The sequence below is a fragment of the Macaca nemestrina genome, chromosome 1 (assembly GCF_043159975.1).
Source record: "Macaca nemestrina isolate mMacNem1 chromosome 1, mMacNem.hap1, whole genome shotgun sequence".
Lineage (NCBI taxonomy): Eukaryota > Metazoa > Chordata > Mammalia > Primates > Cercopithecidae > Macaca > Macaca nemestrina.
Window position 1 is genome coordinate 114,345,401 of NC_092125.1, and position 22,605 is coordinate 114,368,005.

Below are 22,605 nucleotides of genomic sequence, written 5' to 3' on the forward strand. Positions count from 1 at the left end.
TAAGCTGATAAGCAATTTCAGCAAAGTCTCAGGATACAAAATTAATGTGCAAAAATCACAAGCATTCTTATACACCAGTAACAGACAAACAGAGAGCCAAATCAGGAATGAACTTCCATTCACAATTGCTTCAAAGAGAATAAAATACCTAGGAATCCAACTTACAAGGGATGTAAAGGACCTCTTCAAGGAGAACTACAAACCACTGCTCAGTGAAATCAAAGAGGACACAAACAAATGGAAGAACATACCATGCTCATGGATAGGAAGAATCAATATCGTGAAAATGGCCATACTGCCCAAGGTTATTTATAGATTCAATGCCATCCCCATCAAGCCACCAACGAGTTTCTTCACAGAATTGGAAAAAACTGCTTTAAAGTTCATATGGAACCAGAAAAGAGCCCGCATCTCCAAGACAATCCTAAGTCAAAAGAACAAAGCTGGAGGCATCACGCTACCTGACTTCAAACTATACTACAAAGCTACAGTAACCAAAACAGCATGGTACTGGTACCAAAACAGAGATATAGACCAATGGAACAGAACAGAGTCCTCAGAAATAATACCACACATCTACAGCCATCTGATCTTTGACAAACCTGAGAGAAACAAGAAATGGGGAAAGGATTCCCTATTTAATAAATGGTGCTGGGAAAATTGGCTAGCCGTAAGTAGAAAGCTGAAACTGGATCCTTTCCTTACTCCTTATATGAAAATTAATTCAAGATGGATTAGAGACTTAAATGTTAGACCTAATACCATAAAAATCCTAGAGGAAAACCTAGGTAGTACCATTCAGGACATAGGCATGGGCAAAGACTTCATGTCTAAAACACCAAAAGCAACGGCAGCAAAAGCCAAAATTGACAAATGGGATCTCATTAAACTAAAGAGCTTCTGCACAGCAAAAGAAACTACCATCAGAGTGAACAGGCAACCTACAGAATGGGAGAAAATTTTTGCAATCTACTCATCTGACAAAGGGCTAATATCCAGAACCTACAAAGAACTCCAACAAATTTACAAGAAAAAAACAAACAACCCCATCAAAAAGTGGGCAAAGGATATGAACAGACATTTCTCAAAAGAAGACATTCATACAGCCAACAGACACATGAAAAAATGCTCATCATCACTGGCCATCAGAGAAATGCAAATCAAAACCACAATGAGATACCATCTCACACCAGTTAGAATGGCAATCATTAAAAAGTCAGGAAACAACAGGTGCTGGAGAGGATGTGGAGCAATAGGAACACTTTTACACTGTTGGTGGGATTGTAAACTAGTTCAACCATTATGGAAAACAGTATGGCGATTCCTCAAGGATCTAGAACTAGATGTACCATATGACCCAGCCATCCCATTACTGGGTATATACCCAAAGGCTTATAAATTATGCTGCTATAAAGACACATGCACACGTATGTTTATTGCGGCACTATTCACAATAGCAAAGACTTGGAATCAACCCAAATGTCCATCAGTGACAGATTGGATTCAGAAAATGTGGCACATATACACCATGGAATACTATGCAGCCATCAAAAAGGATGAGTTTGTGTCCTTTGTAGGGACATGGATGCAGCTGGAAACCATCATTCTTAGCAAACTATCACAAGAACAGAAAACCAAACACCGCATGTTCTCACTCATAGGTGGGAACTGAACAATGAGATCACTCGGACTCAGGAAGGGGAACATCACACACCGGGGCCTATCATGGGGAGGGGGGAGGGGGGAGGGGGGAGGGGGGAGGGGGGAGGGATTGCATTGGGAGTTATACCTGATGTAAATGACGAGTTGATGGGTGCAGCACACCAACAAGGCACAAGTATACATATGTAACAAACCTGCACGTTATGCACATGTACCCTACAACTTAAAGTATAATAATAATAATTTAAAAAAAAATAAAAATAAAAAAAAAATTTAACACCTCTTCATATTAAAAACACGAAATTAACTAGGTATTGATGAACTATATCTCAAAATAATAAGAGCTAGTTATGACAAACCCACAGCGAATATCATACTAAATGGGCAAAAGTTGGAAGTATTCCCTTTGAGAACTGGCACAAAACAAGGATGCCCTCTCTCACCACTCCTATTCAACATAGTATTGGAAGTTCTGGCCAGGTCAATCAACCAAGGGAAAGAAATAAAGCATATTCAAATAGGAAGAGAGGAATTCAAATCATCTCTGTTTGCAGATGACATGATTGTATATTTAGAAAACCCCATCATCTCAGCCCCAAAACTCCTTAAGCTGATAAGCAACTTCAGCAAAGTCTCAGGATACAAAATCAAAAAATGTGCAAAAATATCAAGCATTCCTATACACCAATAATAGATAAACAGAGAGCCAAATCATGAGTGAACTCCCAGTCACAGTTGCTACAAAGAGAATAAATTCCTAGGAATACAACTTACAAGGAATGTCAAGGACCTCTTCAAGGAAAACTACAAACCACTGCTCAAGGAAATAAGAGAGAACACAAACAAACCGGAAAACATTTCATGCTCATGGATGGGAAGAATCAATATCATGAAAATGGCCATACTGCCCAAAGTAATGTATAGATTCAATGCTATTCCCTTCAAGCTACCATTGATTTTCTTTCTTTCTTTTTTTTTATTATACTTTAAGTCCTAGGGTACGTGTGCACAACGTGCAGGTTCGTTACATATGTATACATGTGCCATGTTGGTGTGCTGCACCCATTAACTCGTCGTTTACATTAGGTATATCTCCTAATGCCATCCCTCCTCCCTCCCCCAACCCCACAACAGGCCCCAGTGTGTGATGTTCCCCTTCCTGTGTCCAAGTGTTCTCATTGTTCAGTTCCCACCTATGAGTGAGAACATGAGGTGTTTGGTTTTCTGTTCTTGCGATAGTTTGCTGAGAATGATGATTTCCGGCTGCATCCATGTCCCTACAAAGGACACGAACTCATCCTTTTTTATGGCTGCAGAGTATTCCATGGTGTATATGTGCCACATTTTCTTCATTCAGTCTGTCATTGATGGACATTTGGGTTGCTTCCAAGCCCTTGCTATTGTGAATAGTGCTACAATATACATACATGTGCATGTGTCTTTATAGCAACATGATTTATAATCCTTTGGTTATATCCCCAGTAATGGGATGGCTGGGTCAAATGGCATTGCTAGTTCTAGATTCTTGAGGAATCACCACACTGTCTTCCACAATGGTTGAACTAGTTTACGGTCCCACCAACAGTGTAAAAGTGTTCCTATTTCTCTACATCCTCTCCAGCACCTGTTGTTTCCTGACTTTTTATGATCACCATTCTAACTGGTGTGAGATGGTATCTCATTGTGGTTTTGATTTGCATTTCTCTGATGGCCAGTGATGATGAGCATTTTTTCATGTGTCTGTTGGCTGCATAAATGTCTTCTTTTGAGAAGTGTCTGTTTATATCCTTTGTCCACTTTTTTATGTGGTTTTGTTTTTTTCTTATAAATTTATTTAAGTTCCTTGTAGATTCTGGATATTAGTTCTTTGTCGTATGGATAGATTGCAAAAATTTTCTCCCATTCTGTAGGTTGCCTGTTCACTCTGATGGTTTTTCTTTTGCTATCCAGAAGTCTTTAGTTTAATTAGATCCCATTTGTCAATTTTGGCTTTTATTGCCATTGCTTTTGGTGGTTTAGTCATGAAGTCCTTGCCCATGCCTATGTCCTGAATAGTATTGCCTAGGTTTTCTTCTAGGGTTTTTATGGTTTTAGGTCTAACATTTAAGTCTCTAATCTATCTTGAATTAATTTTTGTATAAGGTGTAAGGAAGGGATCCAATTTCAGCTTTCTACATATGACTAGCCAGTTTTCCCAGCACCTTTTATTAAATAGGGAATCCTTCCCCCATTTCTTGTTTTTGTCAGGTTTGTCAAAGATCAGATGGTTGTAGATGTGTGGTATTATTTCTGAGGACTCTGTTCTGTTCCATTGGTCTGTATATCTGTTTTCGCATCAGTACTATGCTGTTTTGGTTACTGTAGCCTTGTAGTATAGTTTGAAGTGAGGTAGCGTGATGCCTCCAGCTTTGTTCTTTTGGCTTAGAATTGTCTTGGCAACATGGGCTCTTTTTTTGTTCCATATGAACTTTAAAGTAGTTTTTTCCAATTCTGTGAAAAAAGTCATTAAGCTACCACTGATTTTATTCACAGAACTAGAAAAAATTACTTTAAATTTCATATGGAACCAAAAAATAGCTCATATAGCCAAGACAATCCTAAGCAGAAAGAACAAAGCTGCAGGCATCACACTACCTGACTTCAAACTATACTACAAGTCTACAGTAACCAAAACAGCATAGTACTGCTTCCAAAACAGGTATATAGATGAATGGAACAGAACTGAGGCCTCAGAAATAATACCACACATCTACAACCATCTGATCTTCGACAAACCTGACAAAAACAAGCAATTGGGAAAGCATTCCTAATTTAATAAATGGTATTGGGAAAACTGGACAGCCATATGCAAAAAACTGAAACTGGACCCCTTCCTCATAACGTATACAAAAATCAACTCAAGATGGATTAAGGATTTAAACATAAGACTTAAAATCATAAAAACCCTAGAAGAAAACCTCGGCAATGCCATCCAGGATATAGGCATGGGCAAAGACTTCATGACTAAAACACCAAAAACAATTGCTATAAAAGCCAAAATTGACAAATGGGATGTAATTAAACTAAAGAGCTTCTGCACAGCAAAAGAAACTATCATCAGAGTGAAGAGGCAACCTACAGAATGGAAGAAAATTTTTGTGATCTATCCATATGACAAAAGACTAATACCCAGAATCTACAAGGAACTTAAACACATTTATAAGAAAAATTAAAAAAAAAATCCCATCAAAAAGTGAGTGAAGGATATGAACAGAAAGTTTTCAAAAGAAGACATTTATGTGGCCAAGAAATATGAAAAAAAAAGCTCATCATCACTGGTCATTAGAGAAATCCAAATCAAAACCACAATGAGATACCATCTCACACCAGTTAGAATGACGATCATTAAAAAGTTAGGAAACAACAGATGCTGGAGAGGATATGGAAAAATAAGAATGCTTTTATACTGTTGGTGGGAGTGTAAATTAGTTCAACCATTGTGGAAGACAGTGTGGCAATTCCTCAAGGATCTAGGACTAGAAATACCATTTGACGTTGCAATCCCATTACTGGGTATGTTCCCAAAGGATTATAAATCATGGTACTATAAAGACACATGCACACGTATGTTTGTTGTGACACTATTCACAATAAAAAAGTCTTGGAGCCAACCCAAATGCCCATCAATGATAGACTCTACGAAGAAAATGTGGCACCTATACACCATAGAATACTATGCAGCCATAAGAAAGAAAGATTTCATGTCCTTTACAGGGACATGAATGAAACTGGAAACCATCATTCTCAGCAAACTAGCACAGGAACAGAAAACCAAACACTGCATGTTCTCACTCATATGTGGGAGTTGAATGATGAGCACATATGGGCACAGGGAGGGGAACATGACACATTGGGGCCTATTGGGGAGATGAGGGCAAGGGGAAGGATAGCATTAGAAGAAATACCTAATACAGATGACAGGTTGATGGGTGCAGCAAACCACCATGCACATGTTTAGCTACGTAACAAACTTGCATGTTCTGCACATGTATCCCAGAACCTAAAGTATAATAAATAAATAAATAAATATAAAAACTAAAAAAAAAAAAAAAAAAAAAAAAGTGGTGACAGCCATATAAGCTTTGCCTTCACAAGACATGGAAGACTCCCACAAAGACTTCCCTGAATGTTGAGCTGAGTATTGAGGGGTGAGCAGACAATCACTGGAGAAGCGGGAGCCTTTGAGACAGGAGAAATCAAATGTGCAAAGGCAGCAATGTACAGGTTACCAAGTTGTATCAATTTTACACCAAATGTGCCTGTCTGCCCTCCCCTCCTTTCCACACATATGGCCATTCTCCTAATTCCCTAATTTGGGCCTTATGTGTGAATCAACTGAACTACTGCAGAATGTTCCCTCCTGCTTGAGCAATTCCTCCTCCCTACTGCTGCCTACAGTACAGGCTGATAACCCTGTTTCTTCTGGTATAAATACATACCTAATACATGCTCTGACACCACCCCTCCCTCACCCATGAATAATCATGTCTCCAGTTTATACCAAGGTACCCTAGCTTTCTAGCCTCGTCTGTACTTCATACTAACCCGACTCTACCTACGAATCTACTTGTCAAGTTCCCACCCCACTGGACTACTTACAGTTGTCCAGTTCTATCTCTCATTTCCATGTTTCCATGTTTTTGGTCACAGTATTAGCTACCTGCTCCACAATAATGCTATGAGATAAATAACCACACGCTTCAGTGGCAAACAACACTAGGCATTTACTGTTCATGTATCTGCAGTCAGAAACTAGGTAGCACTGCCGATCTTAGCTAGACATACTAATAAGTCTGGGACATAAGTTCCAACCAGGGCTGTTTTGACCCTTGGGCATATTTGACAATGTCTGGAGATATTTTTGGTTGTCACACCTTTGGTGGTGGGGTGGGGGGCACTACTGGGATCTGGTGAGTAGAGGCCAGGGATGATGCTAACCATCCATAAATGAACAGCTCCCCACAACAAATAATGATTCAACCCCTAACTTCAAAGTGCTTCTGCCGAGAAACTTCACAGTAGGTACTGGCTGGCTATTAGCTGATCCAGGATAGCCTTCTCTGGGGCAAGTGGGGCAACTTGGCTTTGTCCAAGTCTCTTCTCCTCCAGCAGACTATCTGGGGCATCTTGTCATAGTGATGGCAGAGGAACAATAACCCAAGGCATCTTACAGCCTAAGCTTGGAATGGGCACCTCATTACTTCTGCTGCATTCCACTGGCCAAAGCAAGTCAGAGGACCAGCCCAGATTCAAGGAGTCAGGGAACAAACTCCACCTCTTCAGGGAGAAGAACTGCAGTCACTTGGCAAAGGGTGTGTATACGGGACAGGATGGAAAATTGGTATGGCCAACTCCACCAATTCAGCTCCCTCACATGAATTTGGAATTATAAAAGTGGTCCCCTCTCTCTGCTCCCTCTTGTTTACTTTCCTGTTTGGGTGTTGAAAATATGACACTTGGTATTACCTGTACTCGGGCTGACAGATAGCTGGTATTCACCATGGCGGGTGCTATTGTGACTGGATCTGCTTGGATTGGTTGGTGCTGTGCTGTACAGTTATTAAAGTTTTGTTACCTTTACCTCCACTTATTTATGCACTTGTTTGTCTCCTCTACCGGGACAGAGAATCACTCAGTGGGTGCTAGAATCTATATTAAGATATTAGCTTGAGAATAAGGTTAAGATCTTCCTTGGGCATTCAGTGCCTGGCATTCAGTGCCTGGGACATTAAATATACATACCTGGCACACAGTAAGTGTTCAAGATCTGTTTATTGAATAAATGAATAAATGAGGACATTTATACAAAGGAAAAATGACTCTAAATGGATCAAAGATCTAAATATAAAAGCTAAGCTAATACTATAAAACCATTAGAAGAAAATATATAGAAAAGCTTCATGACACTGAATTTGCCAATGATTTCTTGGCTATGATGCCAAAAGCATGGGTAACAAAAGTTAAAATAAATGAACTGGCCTACATCAAAATAAAAATAAAATTCTGTGTATCAAAGGGTATAATCAACAGGGTGAAAATGTAACCTATGAAATGAGAGAAAATATCTGAAAATCATACATCTGATAAGGGGTTGGTAACCAGAATATATAAAGAACTGCAATTCAATAACAAAAAACCAAATAATTCAAAAATGGCAAAACTTGAATATGCATTTCTTCAAGGAAGATATACAAATGACCAACAGGCACGTAAAAAAAGATGCCGGCCATTGCTAATCATTAGGGGAATGCAAATCAATCATACTGAGACACCATGTCAATCCCATTAGGGTGGCTATTTAAAAAATACACAGAAAATAACAGTTGGTGAGGATGAAGAGAACTTAGAATCTTTGTGCACTTGGGAATGTAAAAAGGTGTCACCACTATGGAAAGCAGTATGAAAGTTACTAAAAATAGTAAAGATAGAATTACCATATGATCCAGAGGTATCACTACTGTTTATATATAAAAAATTGGGAGCAGCATCAAAAGAGATATTTCTACACCTATTCATAGCAGCATTATTCACAATAACTAAAACGTCAATGCAACCCAAGTTTTCGTTGATGGCTGAATAGATAAATGAAATGTGGTATATACGAACAATGGAATTTAGTCAGCCTAAAAAGGAAGGAAATTCTGATACATGTAACAACATAGATGGATCTTGAGGACATTATGCTAAGTAAAATGAGCAAGTCACAAAAAGAAAATTACTGTATGAGGTACCTAGCATAGTCAAATTTGTAGAGACAGGAAGTAGAATGGTTGCTGCTGGGGCTGGAGGGAGGGGAGAACGGATATAGAGTTTCAGTTTTGGAATATGAAAAGAGTTCTGAAATTGATTGAACAACAATTTGAACATACTTAAAACTTCTGAACTGTACACTTAAAAATAATTAAGATGATACATTTTGTTTGTGCATTTTACCACTTTTTTTTTTTTTTTTTTTTTTTTTTTTTTTTTTTTTTTGCAAAAGAGGTAATGAGGACCAAACTTTATTTCTTTGCATCTGGCACAGGACTTAAAAGTTCCTTGCTTATGGTAAATGTTAATGAAATGTTTTGATTAACTAAAACAATGAAAGCTGAATCACAGCAATGTTAATAGGGTTGATGTTTGGATGTAAGACAATACAATAATGTTCTTATTTTTCTCCTTCACGTGGTAAGGAGAGAGATCTATTCTATGGGCCAACCAGGGTGTGCTGTGGAAAAGCTAGATAATAAAAGCCTACCTTTCTTGTTGCTAAGTCTGATCCCATGAAACTGTAATGTTGGCATTTCCTGTTTCTACATAGTTAGTTCAACTACAAAGATGCATTGGGTCAGGCAGGAGGCGTAAACTAACTTTATTTTGTGACTCATGGAGTAAAAACCAGTATTAGCAATTACAGAGCACGTCATTTGGCAGGCAGTTTTATCCATTTTAATATATTATCTCATTTAATCCAAAATTACTATGAGAAATATCATTTTCCCCTCATTTAATAGATGAAGAAACTGAGACACATAAGGGTTTAATATCTTAAGGTCACAGAGTTAATATTTGAAGTAGGTAGTCTGATTTTGGAGTCTCTAATGTGATTCCTTTAGATTTGTTCTTTTTGCTTAGTGTTGTTGTGGTTATGCAGGCTCTTTTTTGGTTCCATATGAATTTTAGGAATTTTTTTCTAGTTCTGTGAAGAATGGTAGTAGTATTTTTATGTGAATTGCAATGAATTTATAAATTGCTTTTGGCAGTATGGTCGTTTTCACAATATTGATTCTATCCATCCCTGAGCATAGAATGTGTTTCCATTTGTTTGTGTCATCTATGATTTCTCTCAGCAGTGTTTTTGTTGTTGTTGTTGTTGTTTTTCTTGTAGAGATCATTCACCCCCTTAGTTACATATATTCCTAAGTATATAGTTTGTTTTTTTTTGGGCAGCTGTTGTAGAAGGGATTGGGTTCTTGATTTGAGTCTCATCTTGGTTGCTGTTGGTGTATAGCAGTGCTACTACTTCGTGTACTTAGATTTTGTGTCCTGAAACTTTATTGAATTCATTTATCAGATCTAGGAGCTTTTTGGATGAGTCTTTAGGGTTTACAATCATATCATCAGTGAGCAGCAACAGTTTGACTTCCTCTTTGCTGATTAGGATGCTCTTTGTTTCTTTCTTAAAAGCAAAGAACTTTTAAGTTCTGTGCCAGATGCAAATTTTAGTAATTTGGATTGTTCTGGCTCACACTTCCAGAACTATATTGTATATAAGTGGTGAGAGTGGGCATTCTTGTCTTGTTCCAGTTCTCAGGGAGAATGCTTTCAACTTTTCCCCATTCGGTACAATGTTGGCTGTGGGTTTGTCATAGATTGCTTTTATTACCTTAAGATATACCTTTTCTATGCAGATTTTGCTAAGGATTTTAATCACAAAGCGATACTGAATTTTGTCAAATGGTTTTTCTGTGTTTATTGAGGTAATCATATTTTTGTTTTTAATTTTATGTGGTGTAATATGTATGGTCTTTTTAACTTGCTGTTAGATTTAGTTGGCGGTTATCTTGTTGAGAATTTTGGATATGTTTATCAGGGGTATTGGTCTGTAGTTTTTTGTGTTTTTTTTCTTGTTGTTACGTCCTTTCCTGGGTTTGGTATTAGGGTAACATTGGCTCCACAGAATAATTTAGAGAGGATGCCCTGTTTCCCTATCTTATGGAATCGTGCCAGTAGGATTGGTACCAATTCTCCTTGGAATGTCTGATAGAATTCAGTTGTGACTCCATCTGGTCCTGGACTTTCTTTTTTGTTGGTAATATTTTTATCACCATTTCAATCTCACTGCTTGTTTTTGGTCTGTTCAGAGTTTCTATTTCTTCCTGGTTTAATATAGGAAGGTTGTATATTTCCAGGAATTTATCCATCTCCTCTAGGTTTTCTAGTTTATGTGCATAAAGATCTTCACAGTAGCCATGAATGATCTTTTGTATTTCTGTGACATCAGTTGTAATATCTTTCATTTCATTTCTAATTGAGGTTATTTGGATCTTCTTTTTTCTTTTCTTGGTTATTTTCACTAATGATCTATCAATTTTACTTATCTTTTCAAAGAACCAAGCTTTTGTTTCATTTATCTTTTGTATTGTTTTTTGTTGTTGTTTCAATTTTATTTAGTTCTGCTCTGATCTTTGTTATTTCTTTTCTTCTACTGGGTTTGGGTTTGGATTGTTCTTGTTTCACTAGTTTCTTGGGATATGACTTTACATTGTCTATATTTGCTCTTTCAGACTTTTTGGTGTAGGTATTTAAGGCTATGAATGATCCTCTTAGCACCGCTTTTGCTGTATCCCAGAGGTTTCGATAGGTTGTGTCATTATTATTGTGCAGTTCAAAGAATTTCTTAATTTCCATCTTGATTTCTTTGTTGACTCAAAGATCATTCAGGAGCAGATTATTTAATTCCCATGTGTTTGTATAGTTTTGAGGGTTACTTTTGGAATTAGTTTCTAATTTTATTCCACTGTGGTCTGAGAGAGTACTTTATATAATTTTGATTTTCTTAAATTTATTGACACTTGTTTTGTGGCCTATTATATGGTCCATCTTGAAGAATGTTCGATATGTCAATGAAAAGAATGTATACTCTTTGGTTGTTGGGTAGAATGTTCTGTAAATACCTGTTAAGTCCATTTGTTCTAGGGTATAGTTTAAGTTCATTTTTTTGTTGTTGTTGTTGACATTCTGTTTTGATGACATGTCTAGTGCTATCAGTAGAGTATTGAAGTCCCACATGATTATTGTGTTACTGCCTATGTCATTTCTTAGATCTAGTAGTAATTGATTTATAAATTTGGGAGCTCCAGGGTTATATATGTAACACATCACGTCATATCAGTGCATACACTCTCAGGTTGAGTTATCACTGAAGATGTTAAATTTTTTTTAATTATATAAATTTTTATTATAATTTGTCTGAAATATTTTTGCAAAAGGTGGCATTTAAATATGCATCTGAATTAAGGCAAAATACAACTTACCTTAATTTTTAAGGTAATCTTTAAGAGGGAAAAATAGTCACTTTACAGAGACTAAGCAGACACCACCTTAACCAGAGTGATCCAAATTGATGTCACCAGGAATAAGACATATGAACACCATGTACCCCCCAATATGATGCACTGAGAGGAGCACAATGCCACATCTGGGGTATTCTTGCTAAAAATGCATAATCTTGGATGGGCACGGTAGCTCCTTCCTATAATCCTAGCACTTTGGGATTCTAAATCCTTCTGTATTTTTAGTAAAGATGGGGTTTCACCATGTTGGCCAGGCTCATCTTGAACTCTGGTGATGTTAATTTTGATCACCCGGCCAAAGTAATGTCAACAGTATTTTCTAGTGTAAAGTCAATTTTCCCCATCTCTATATTTTTTACAAGTAAATCACAAAGTTCAGTTAATAGTCAAGGAGGAAGGAAATTAAACTTCATCTCTTGGAAGCTAGGGGGTTAGCTGCGTAAATTATTTGGAAATTTTTTTGTAGAGAAAATTTGTCTTTTTTCCTTTATGAATTTATTCATGTCAGCATGAAATCATATATATTTGTTTTATGCTTTGTGTAATAACTCAATACTATGCTATTTATTTTGTTTCTCAAATTGCTCCAGCTTTGATCATTGGAGTTCCTCCAGGTTGATTCCTGTATCCATTTGAAATGTCCCCATCCCCATGTTTTTTGAGCACTTACTTACTTTCTGTCATTATTAGATGCTTCAGTCTCACCTTCTGTTTTCTTTCTTGGTTCTAGAATCAGTCATTTCTCCCAGGGTTTTGATTCCTTTTACTGGGGAATAGCATTCAGAAATCAGGATCTGATTGTGGCTGCTTTATTTTTTTATCTATTTTCTTTTCTATCTATCACTAATTTTTCTCAGATGTTCCAATAGATCCAATAGATCTGCTGTCTTTTAATTTTATTTCCAAAATCTCAAACAAGTATATATGCTGTCAGTTCTATTTTCCTTTAGACACCTGTCTCCTGGAGTCATCTGTCCTCTTGATTCCATCAAGTAGATTACCTTTGGTGTCTCCCTTTTATGAAACATTTATTTCCCTTGTAAATAATCCATTTGCACACTTCCCAGCTCCAGACCTGCTTCTCTGCTGTCCTTCCATGCTTTTCTTTTTTGTCATAATAGAATGTTTCCTTGTTGCTAAATTATAATAGAGTTTCTCTCTCCTGGATCCCCAGTATGATTGCTTTTTGGTTTTACTGGAGCATATAGTCATTTGCTGGTTAACATACTTGGTATATATATCTAAAAAGGAACATAGGAAATAAAATTTCTTATTGTAAGTCTTAAAATGTATTTATTCTACCCTCACACTAAGTGGATAGATTGCTTGTGCATCTGAATATATATTTTTCTCAACTTTATTTTAGTTTCAGGGGTTATATGTGCAGGTTTGTTACCTGGGTAAATTGCATATTGCTGGGTTTGTTCTACAAATGATCTCATCACCCAGGTAGTGAGCATAGCACCTGATAGGTAGTTTTTCAACCCTCACTCCCTCCTACTCACTCTGCTTCAAGTAGTTCCCAGTGTCCAGTGTCTGTTATTTCCATCTTTATGCTCATGTTTGCACAATATTTAGCTCCTACTTATAGCATCTGAATGTTTAAGACATTATTCCACTATATATGTATTAGATTTTCCTTTGTCTACAGAGTGGACCATTCTAACCTGGAGACTCATGTCTTTCAGTTCTGAGGAATTATTATTATTTATTTTTTGTTTAACAGTTTTATCTTCCTCCTTTTCTGCCTCCTCTGTATTTGGAGCTACAATTAGTTAAATGTTCCTGACTTAATTTTCTTTCATCTTTTAATGTCTTTTACTGTCTTTTACTTTGACTTATTATTTTCTTTATTTTCTGAGGTATTTCCTTGACTATATTGCACAATGCTTCTACTTAAATTATTATATTAACTTTCCTAAAATAATGTTTTGATAATTCTTTTTATCTGTCATTATGTCTCTCTCTCTGTTCCCTCAGTTCCTTCTTCATGCTATACCATTTGTTTTATAGATGCATTGTCTTATCTTTGGTTTATGATGATATCAATGGTAATATTCTCCAAATCACTAGTCAACTTGTTTCTACACAGAAATTTTGGTTGAAAGTCATTCTTTCAGAATTTTAAGGCATTATTCTTTTTCTAGCTTTAGTGGTTATTGGTGAGAAGTCTGATATTACTCTGATTTACAGTTGTTTGTACATAATCTGGATTTTCCCTATCTACTAGAAATCCTTCCTTATTTTTGGCTTTCTGAAATTTCATATTATATGTCCCTTTCCTTTATAGTATATGGCATATAGTGGTGCCTCAATCTGAATACATATTTTATCTATAGATATAAATAATAACAATAACTCCTAACTTTTACTGAGTAACTGCTAAGTGAGCCCTCTATAGTAAGCAGTATGTCATGGCAACTCAGTTCTAAGTTGTGCCAGCTAACAACAGCCAATTACTTGGAGAGAGACTCAAATTTTTACTGAGACTTTTTTGGGGTGTTGCTGTATCTGAGTGAATTAATCTTTGGGGAGACAATTTTGTTGGATGTTAAATATACTGCAAAGTGAGAAACTGGGAAAAAGAATGGAAAGCACTCCAGTTCAGTCATGTGTAACATATTTTTAATAAATTGTCATTCAACTCAAGTGACTGGTCTTTCTGAGTAAAGCTTTTTGATCATAAGTCAAAATTACTAGGGAGTTAACGGTACTTCTCTAGAATAACCTTCTGAATTATCCAAAATAAGCATTTACACACAGGCACTTAATGCTGAGTAATTAATGTCTGTCTGGATAACCCAGCAGCTAATGAGGTGGGGTGTAGCAGGGGCATACTGAGTCACTGGAGAACCCCAGAGGGCTGGCTGTGAAAATAGCCCTGAGCTTGCCAGGGTTTTTGGTAAGAGCTGGAAAATTTTTATAGGTGCATCATTATTGACTTCCTGCCTAAAGATATATTGGCTGTAGGCAAGGTTTCATGTGCCCTATTATATTGCAGATACAAATGCATCTTTAGATTAATTGTGACAATCAACTTACATATCCTCTATGGGCAAAACATTTGAAAGTATAAAGCTCTGTAGTAAATCAGACTTGAGCTGAGATATAAATTTGGCCTCAAACCCCAAATCATCTAGTAGATAATCTTTGGTGTCTCCCTTTTATGAAACATTTATTTCCCTTTTAAATAATTATTTTGCACACTTCCCAGCCCCTGATATTTTTAATCCTCAGATGGATCTCTGCAAGAGGAATACTATAGTTTCCCAATAATAATTACTGAATTAGCATTACAACATAATGTTCTTCCCAAGAATATTTGCATTTAAGAAGTTTTGTGGTAAATGAATTTAAAGGAATGATGTATGATCAAATCTCAGGTCTTGCATCAATTCATAGAAAATTAATTAATATTCTGCTATGTGTCAGATGCGGAAGAAGCAAAGATTCATAAGATGTGGTGCTAATCTTTGAGACTTTCACTTTCTAGCAGGGGAGGGAGAAACATATAAAGCTAATTGTAAAATAGAATATGACCAGTTTTATAGAAACAAATGAAGGGGTGATTTGTTACATCTGGAGCAGGAGGCTGAAATTATGAGAGGCTTCGTGGAGAAACTCACATTTGAGTAGTCCATGGGGTTAATAACAATGGGAGACTTTAAGCCCCCAATACATTTAAAGGAGGGAAAAGATTTTCAGGACTCAGGACTCCCTTGGAATCTGTTGAATCATATCAGTTAGATGAACTCTTACTCTGCTTGTCCTGAAGCAGCACCAAGAGCAGCAAAACCAGAAACTGAAGCAAAGCCAGAAACGACAAAGCGCAGGAGGTGTTACACTTAGCTTTCTTTAAGGGAAACAGCAATGTCTATAACATTAAAAACAAGCTGAGAAAGCTACTCTGCACCCTCCTAAGTCCAAATGTATTAAGTGCACTAAAATGATGCTGCCAAAAGGAAATAACTGGAGAATTTTCCGGAGCCAAGGCGGGCAGAATATGCAGTGATGAGAAGTTGGAAAGCAGCATTATCATTTTCCAGACTGGATTTCACTTTGTTCCACTTAAACCAATGACCATCTTGGTCCAAGAAGAAATTTTAAAAAGACCATAGCAAGCCTTTGTTCCAAATGAGAAGATGGAAAATAACAAATACAATAGAAGTCAGGAAATCCTTCTGCAAGCCTCCTTGGCAGAAAAGGGTGCCAGGGCAAGGCAAGGAAAAGGTGGAGGAGCAGGGGAGGGAGAAGTCTGGAATCAGTGACTGTTAACATTTTACAACAAGGCTTTGTATAATGGTTGAGTACATTGTTGACGTGCACAATGATCAACTATTCGTTACTTCAAAATTGACTGCTTAATTGGCTAATTATCTTATTGATCTGGAGCCTTCCTCCTGTGTCTGAGTCAGCCCTCAGTAGGGATGAAGTGGTGATAGTGGGTGCCCAGAGAAAGGTACGGTACTGTCAATTTGTGCTTTTTTATTTGTGACATGTAGGAAGCAAATGTAAAATCTAACATTCTTTGTCAATTGTTTTTGCTGTCGTAACTTCTAAACATAGAGGCTGCACAGATGACTTTTTATACTGAATATTGTTGACAGTTAAAGAACTTTCTTAGGAAAAATGTATTGCTCATAAACATGGTTTATATACGTATCTGTGCTATCCCAATCCAAGCACAAGTTATTTTCCATTAGCAATTACTTTATTCAATGCATTTCTTATGTTTGGTTCTGCAGGATAGTGTCACTCATTTTAAAAAATGTCCTTTTGAGTACCCACTGTGTTCAAGAACTATTTTTTTGCCACTTAGTATGATACAAATTTGAGTTGAATTTTGAGAGTTGAATTTTGTTTTTAAGGAGCTTAGTGCCTAATAGGGGAAATAGGTATAGAACAAGGTAGAGAGTGACTAATGCCAGTAGTATAGCGACTGTGCTCACAACATTTGAATAAGGAAAACTTACTTCATTTGTGGCACTCAGAAAAGATTTGTGGAGAAAGTAGCGCTTGATTTGTCTTTGAAGGAGTCTAAATATAAATAGATGGGAGCTAAGTAGAAAGGTCATCTTAGTGGAGCATAAACTGGTATGAGTTAAAACAGACACAGAAAATGTCAAGGTTAGACTGAGACCATGAGTAGGCAATGACTTCAGGGAAGGAGTCATCCAAGGGAGTGGTGGAAGCTAAGGATGTTAGCTAAGAATAATAGTATGGCAAGGAAGGATAACAACAGACTGTAGAGAGCCTTGAAGACTGAGCCAAATAATTTGAAATTTTGTTCAAATAAGTAGGATCAAGTCAATAGTTTTTTTTAAGAATATATATCTTTTCTTATTATTATCTTATTGTGGTAAGAACACTTAACATGAGATTTATCCTCTTAAATTTTTAAGTGTTAACTATAGGCACATTTTGTACAGCAAATCTCTAGAATGTATCCATCTTGTATATCTGGAACTTTATACTCCTTGATTAGCAACTTCCCATTTCCCATTCCCCTAGGCCATCAACCAATATTTTACTCTTGGCTTCAGTGAGTTAGACTGTTTTAGATACCTCACATAACTGGAATCACATGGTATTTATCCTTTTGTGACTGACTTATTTCACTTAGCAAAATGTCCTCTAGGTTCATTCATTTTGCTGCAAATGACAGGATTTCCTTATTTTTTAAGACTAATATCCCATTGTATATATTTATAACATTTTATTTTTTCATGTATCCATCCATGGACATTTAGATTTTTTTCTAGTTCTTGGCTATTATGAATAGCGATGCAGTGACCTCAGGAGTGCTAATATATATACATTTGAGATCCTGATTTCAAATTTTGAATAAATACCCCAGAAGTGAGATTGCTGGATCTGATGGTAGTCTATTTACAATCTTTTCAGGAACGTCCATACTTTTTTCCATAATAGCTTTATCAATTTATATTCCCACCAATGGTGTACATGGGTTCCATTTTCTCTAAATCCTTGCCAACACTTGTCTTAAAAATGATACTAGGCATCCTAGTAGGTGTAAAACAGTATCTCATTGTGGTTTTGATTATCATTTCTCTGACAATTAGTGACACTGAGCAATATTGACAATTACTGATACCTGTTGGCCATCTGTTTGTGTACTTTGTAGAAATGTGTATTCGTATTCTTAGCCTGTTTTAAATTTAGATTATTCATTTTTTTGATGTTAAATTATAGATGTTCCTTATATATTTTGGAAATTAACCCTTATCCAGTATATGGTTTGCAAATATTTTCTCCTGTCTCATGGGTTGGCTTTCACTCTGTTGATTTTTTCCTTTGTTGTGCAGAAGCTTTTTAGTTTGTAGTCCCATTTGTCTACTTTTTGCTTTTATTACCTGTGCTTTGGTGTCATTCCAATGAAATCATTGCTAGGACCAATGCCATGAAGTTTTCCCTATGTTTTCTCTAGGATTTTTACTGTTACAGGTCTTATGTTTAAGTCTTTAATCTGTTTTGTAATTTTTTTGTATAGTCTAATATAGGCATCCAATTTCATTCCTTTGCATGTGTATATTCAGTTCTCCCAATATCTCCCAGGATATTGAAGAGACTATCCTTTCCCTGTGGTGTACCCTTGGCACCCTTGGCACAGATCAGTTGGCCATTTATGTGTAGATTTATTTCTGGGCTTCGTATTCTGTTCCATTAATCTCTATGTCTGTCTTCACATGAGTGCCATACTGTTTTGATTACTGTAGCTTTGTAATATATTTTGAAATATTATAATGTGATGCCTCCACCATTGTTCTGCTTTCTCAAGATAGTTTTGGCTATTAGTGGGCCCCTTGTGGTTCCATGTATTATAGAATTGCTTTCTTTATTTCTGTAAAAAATGCCATTGGAATTTTGATAAGGATTACATTGAATCCAAACGTTGCTTTAGTTAGTATGGACATTTTAACAACATTGAGTCTTCTAGTCCAGGAACCTGGGATGTCATTCATTTATTTTTTATCTGCTTTAATGCCTTCCAGCAATATTTTGTAATTTTAAGGTACAAGTCTTTCATTCCCTTGGTTAACTTTATTCCTAAATATTTTATTCTCTATGATTATATTGAAAAGAGATTGTTTTCTTAATTCCTTTTTCAAATAGTTCATTTTAATGTATAGAAATGTAACTAATTTTTGTATGCTGAATTTGTATCCTAAAGCTTTACTGAAGACATTTATTAGATCTTTTCTTCTGACCTTATTAAGACATGATTGACAAATAAAAATTATATATAGTTGCAGTGTACAATGTAATATTTTTGAAATATGTGTATATTATGAAATGATTAATCAACCTAATTAATATATTCATCACTTCACTTACTTATTTTTTGTAGTGAAAACAGTTAATATCTATTGCCTTAGCAATATTCAAATATACAATATTTATTTGTTTCATTTTGTTTTGAGATGGAGTCTTGCTCTGTCTCCCAGGCTGGAGTGCAGTGGCATGATCTCAGCTCACTGCAACCTCCGCCTCCTGGGTTCAAGCCATTCTCCTGCCTCAGTCTCCCCAGTAGCTGGGATTACAGGTATGCACCACCATACCGAGCTAATTTTTGTATTTTTAGTAGAGACAGGGTTTCACCATCTTGGCCAGGCTGATCTCGAACTCCTGACCTCATGATCCGCCTTCCTCAGCCTCCCAAAGTGCTGGAATTACAGGCTTGAGCCACTGTGCCAGCCACAATATTTTGTTTTTAAGTGTAGTCATCATGCTGTGTAACAGATCTTCATAGATTATTCATCCTCTCTAAAACTTTTTGCCCATTAGAATCACCATTCTACTCTCTGCTTCTGTTAGTTCAACTTTCTTAGTGTCCACCTATAAGTGAGATCATGCAGCATTTGTCTATCTGTGCCTGACCTATTTCACTTAGGACAATGTCCTCCAGGTTCATTCATGTTGTTAAAAATGACAGGGTTTCTTTCTTAAAGGCTGAGTAGTATTTCATTATATATATTGATATATATTATATCAGTTATAATTTATATATGTTTATATCACATTTCCTTCAGACATTCATCAATCAATAGACACTTAGGTTCGTTCCATAGCTTGACAATTCTGAATAATGCCACAGCAAACATGGAAGTGCAGCTATTTCTTTGACATATTACTTTCATTCACTATGGGTATATACCCAGAAGTGAGACTGAAGGATTATATAGTGGTTCTATTTTTAGTATTTTGAGGAGCCTCTATATGTTTTTAATAATTGTTGTACTAATTTACACTCCCACCAACAATATACAAATGTTCTTTTTCCTTCATATTCTCACTGACATGTTACATTTTTTCTTTTTGATCATACTCTTTTTTACAGATGTCAGGTGACAGCTCATTGAGGTTTTAATTTGTGTTTACTTGATGATTAGTGATGTTGAGCATTTTTCATATACCTTTTGGCCATTTGTATGTCTTCTTTTATGAAATATCTGTTCAGGTCCTTTGTCCATTTTTAAATCATTTTCAAATCATTGAGTTGTATGAATTTCTTTCTTTTTTTTTTTTAATTACACTTCTGGGATACATGTGCCGAACATGAAGGTTTGTTACATAGGTATACATGCGCCATGGTGGTTTGCTGCACCCATCAACCTGTCATCCACATGAGGCATTTCTCCTAATTCTAACCCTTCCCTTGCCCCCCACCGCCCAACAGGCTTCAGTGTGTGATGTTCCCCTCCCTGTGTCCATGTGTTCTCACTGTTCAACTTCCATTTATCAATGAGAACATGTGGTATTTGGTTTTCTGTTCCTGTGCTAGTTTGCTGAGAATGAAGGTTTCCAGCTTCATCCATGTCCCTGAAAAGCATATGAACTCATTCTTATTTTTATGGCTGCATATTATTCCATGGTGTATATGTGCCACATTTTCTTTATCCATGGGCATTTGGGTTGGTTCCGAGTCTTTGTTATTGTGAATAATGTGGCAATAAACATACATGTGCACCTGTCTTTACAGTAGAATGATTTATAATCCTTTGGGTATATACCCAGTAATGGTATTGCTGGGTCAAATGGTATTTCTGGTTCTAGATCCTTGAGGAATTGCACACTGTCTTCCATAATGGTTGAACTAGTTTACACTCCCACGAACAGTGTAAAAGTGTTCCTGTTTCTCCACAGCCTCTCCAGCATGTGTTGTTTCCTGACTTTTTAATGATTACCATTCTAACTGGCGTGAGATGGTATCTGATGGTGGTTTTGATTTGCATTTCTCTAATGACCAGTGATGATGGACTTTTTTTCATATGTTATTTGGCCACATAAATGTCTTCTTTTGAAAAGTGCCTGTTTATATCCTTCACCCACTTTTTGATGGGGTTGTTTTCTTCTTGCAAATTTATTTAAGTTCCTTGCAGATTCTGGTTATTAGTCTTTGACAGATGGATAGATTGCAAAAATTATTTTGCCCACATAGAATAGCTACAGGCTTGTTATCTAATTAGTATAATGAGGGAAAAGCATAGTAGCTTGGCCAGATAGCACCATCCCTCAGGGCACAATCCCTCATGGCTTCCCTTGGTTAGTGGAGGGAGTTCTTTGACCCCTTGAGTGAGGCGACGCCCCACCCTGCTTCTGCTCCTTCTCTGTGGGCTGCACCCACTGTCTAACCACTCCTAATGAGATGAGCTGGGTACCTCAGTTGGAAATGCAGAAATCACCCGCCTTCTGCGTTGGTCTCGCTGGGAGCTGCAGACAGGAGCTGTTCCTATTCAGCCATCTTGCCAGACCCTCCCTGAATTGCATATTTTTACATATTTTGAAAATTAACTATTTGTAAGATATGTTGTTTGTGAATATTTTCTCCCATTCTGTAGGTTATCTCTTCACTCTGTTGATTCTTTTCTTGGCTACATAGAAGCTTTTTAGTTTGATGTAATTACATTTGTCAATGTTTGCTTTATATATTTCGGTGCTCTTTTGTTGGGTACATACATATTTATAATTACCCCTTTTACCATTTCATTGTAACTTTTAAAAATTCCTGTTACAGTTTTTGACTTAAAGTCTACTTTGTCTTGTATAAATATAGCCATCCCTGCTCTCTCCATGCTACTGCTTGCATGGAATATTTCTTTTTATCCCTTCACTTTCAGTCTAACGGTGTCTTTAAATCTAAAGTGAGTCTTTTGTACACAGCAGATAGTTGGATCTTGTTTCTTTCTCCATTCAGCTACTGTACATCTTTTTTTTCTTTTTTTTCTGTTGCCCAGGCTGGGGTGCAATAGCGCAATCTCAGTTCACTGCAGCCTCTGCCTCCTGAGTTCAAGTGTTTTTCCTGCCTCAGCCTCCTGAGTAACTGGGGCTACAGGCACGTGCCACCACGCCTGCCTAGTTTTTGTATTTTAGTATTAACTGGATTACACCATGTTGGCCAAGCTGGTCTTGAACTGCTGACCTCAAGTGATATGCCCACCTCAGCTTTTCAAGTGCTGGGATTACAGGTGTAAATCACTGTGCCCAGCCTATTCTATGTCTTCTGATTGGGGTGTTTAATCAAATTATGTTTAAAGTAATTATTAATATAAAAGAATTTACCAATTTACTATTGTTAAGTTAATTTATTATCGGTAAGCTAGTTAACAAAATTAACATTTTGTGAATTGTTTTCTGTTTGTCTTATATTGTTTTGGTTCCTCTTTTTCTTCTTGCAACTTTCGTTTTATAAAATTGATAGCTTTGAATCTCTCTTTTCTTTTGTGAAATTTCTATGGGTTTTTGTTTTTGGTGGTTGCTAGGGGCTTTTATGAAATATCTTGTAGTTATTACAGTACTCACAGTTGATAACAATTTAATTTGAATC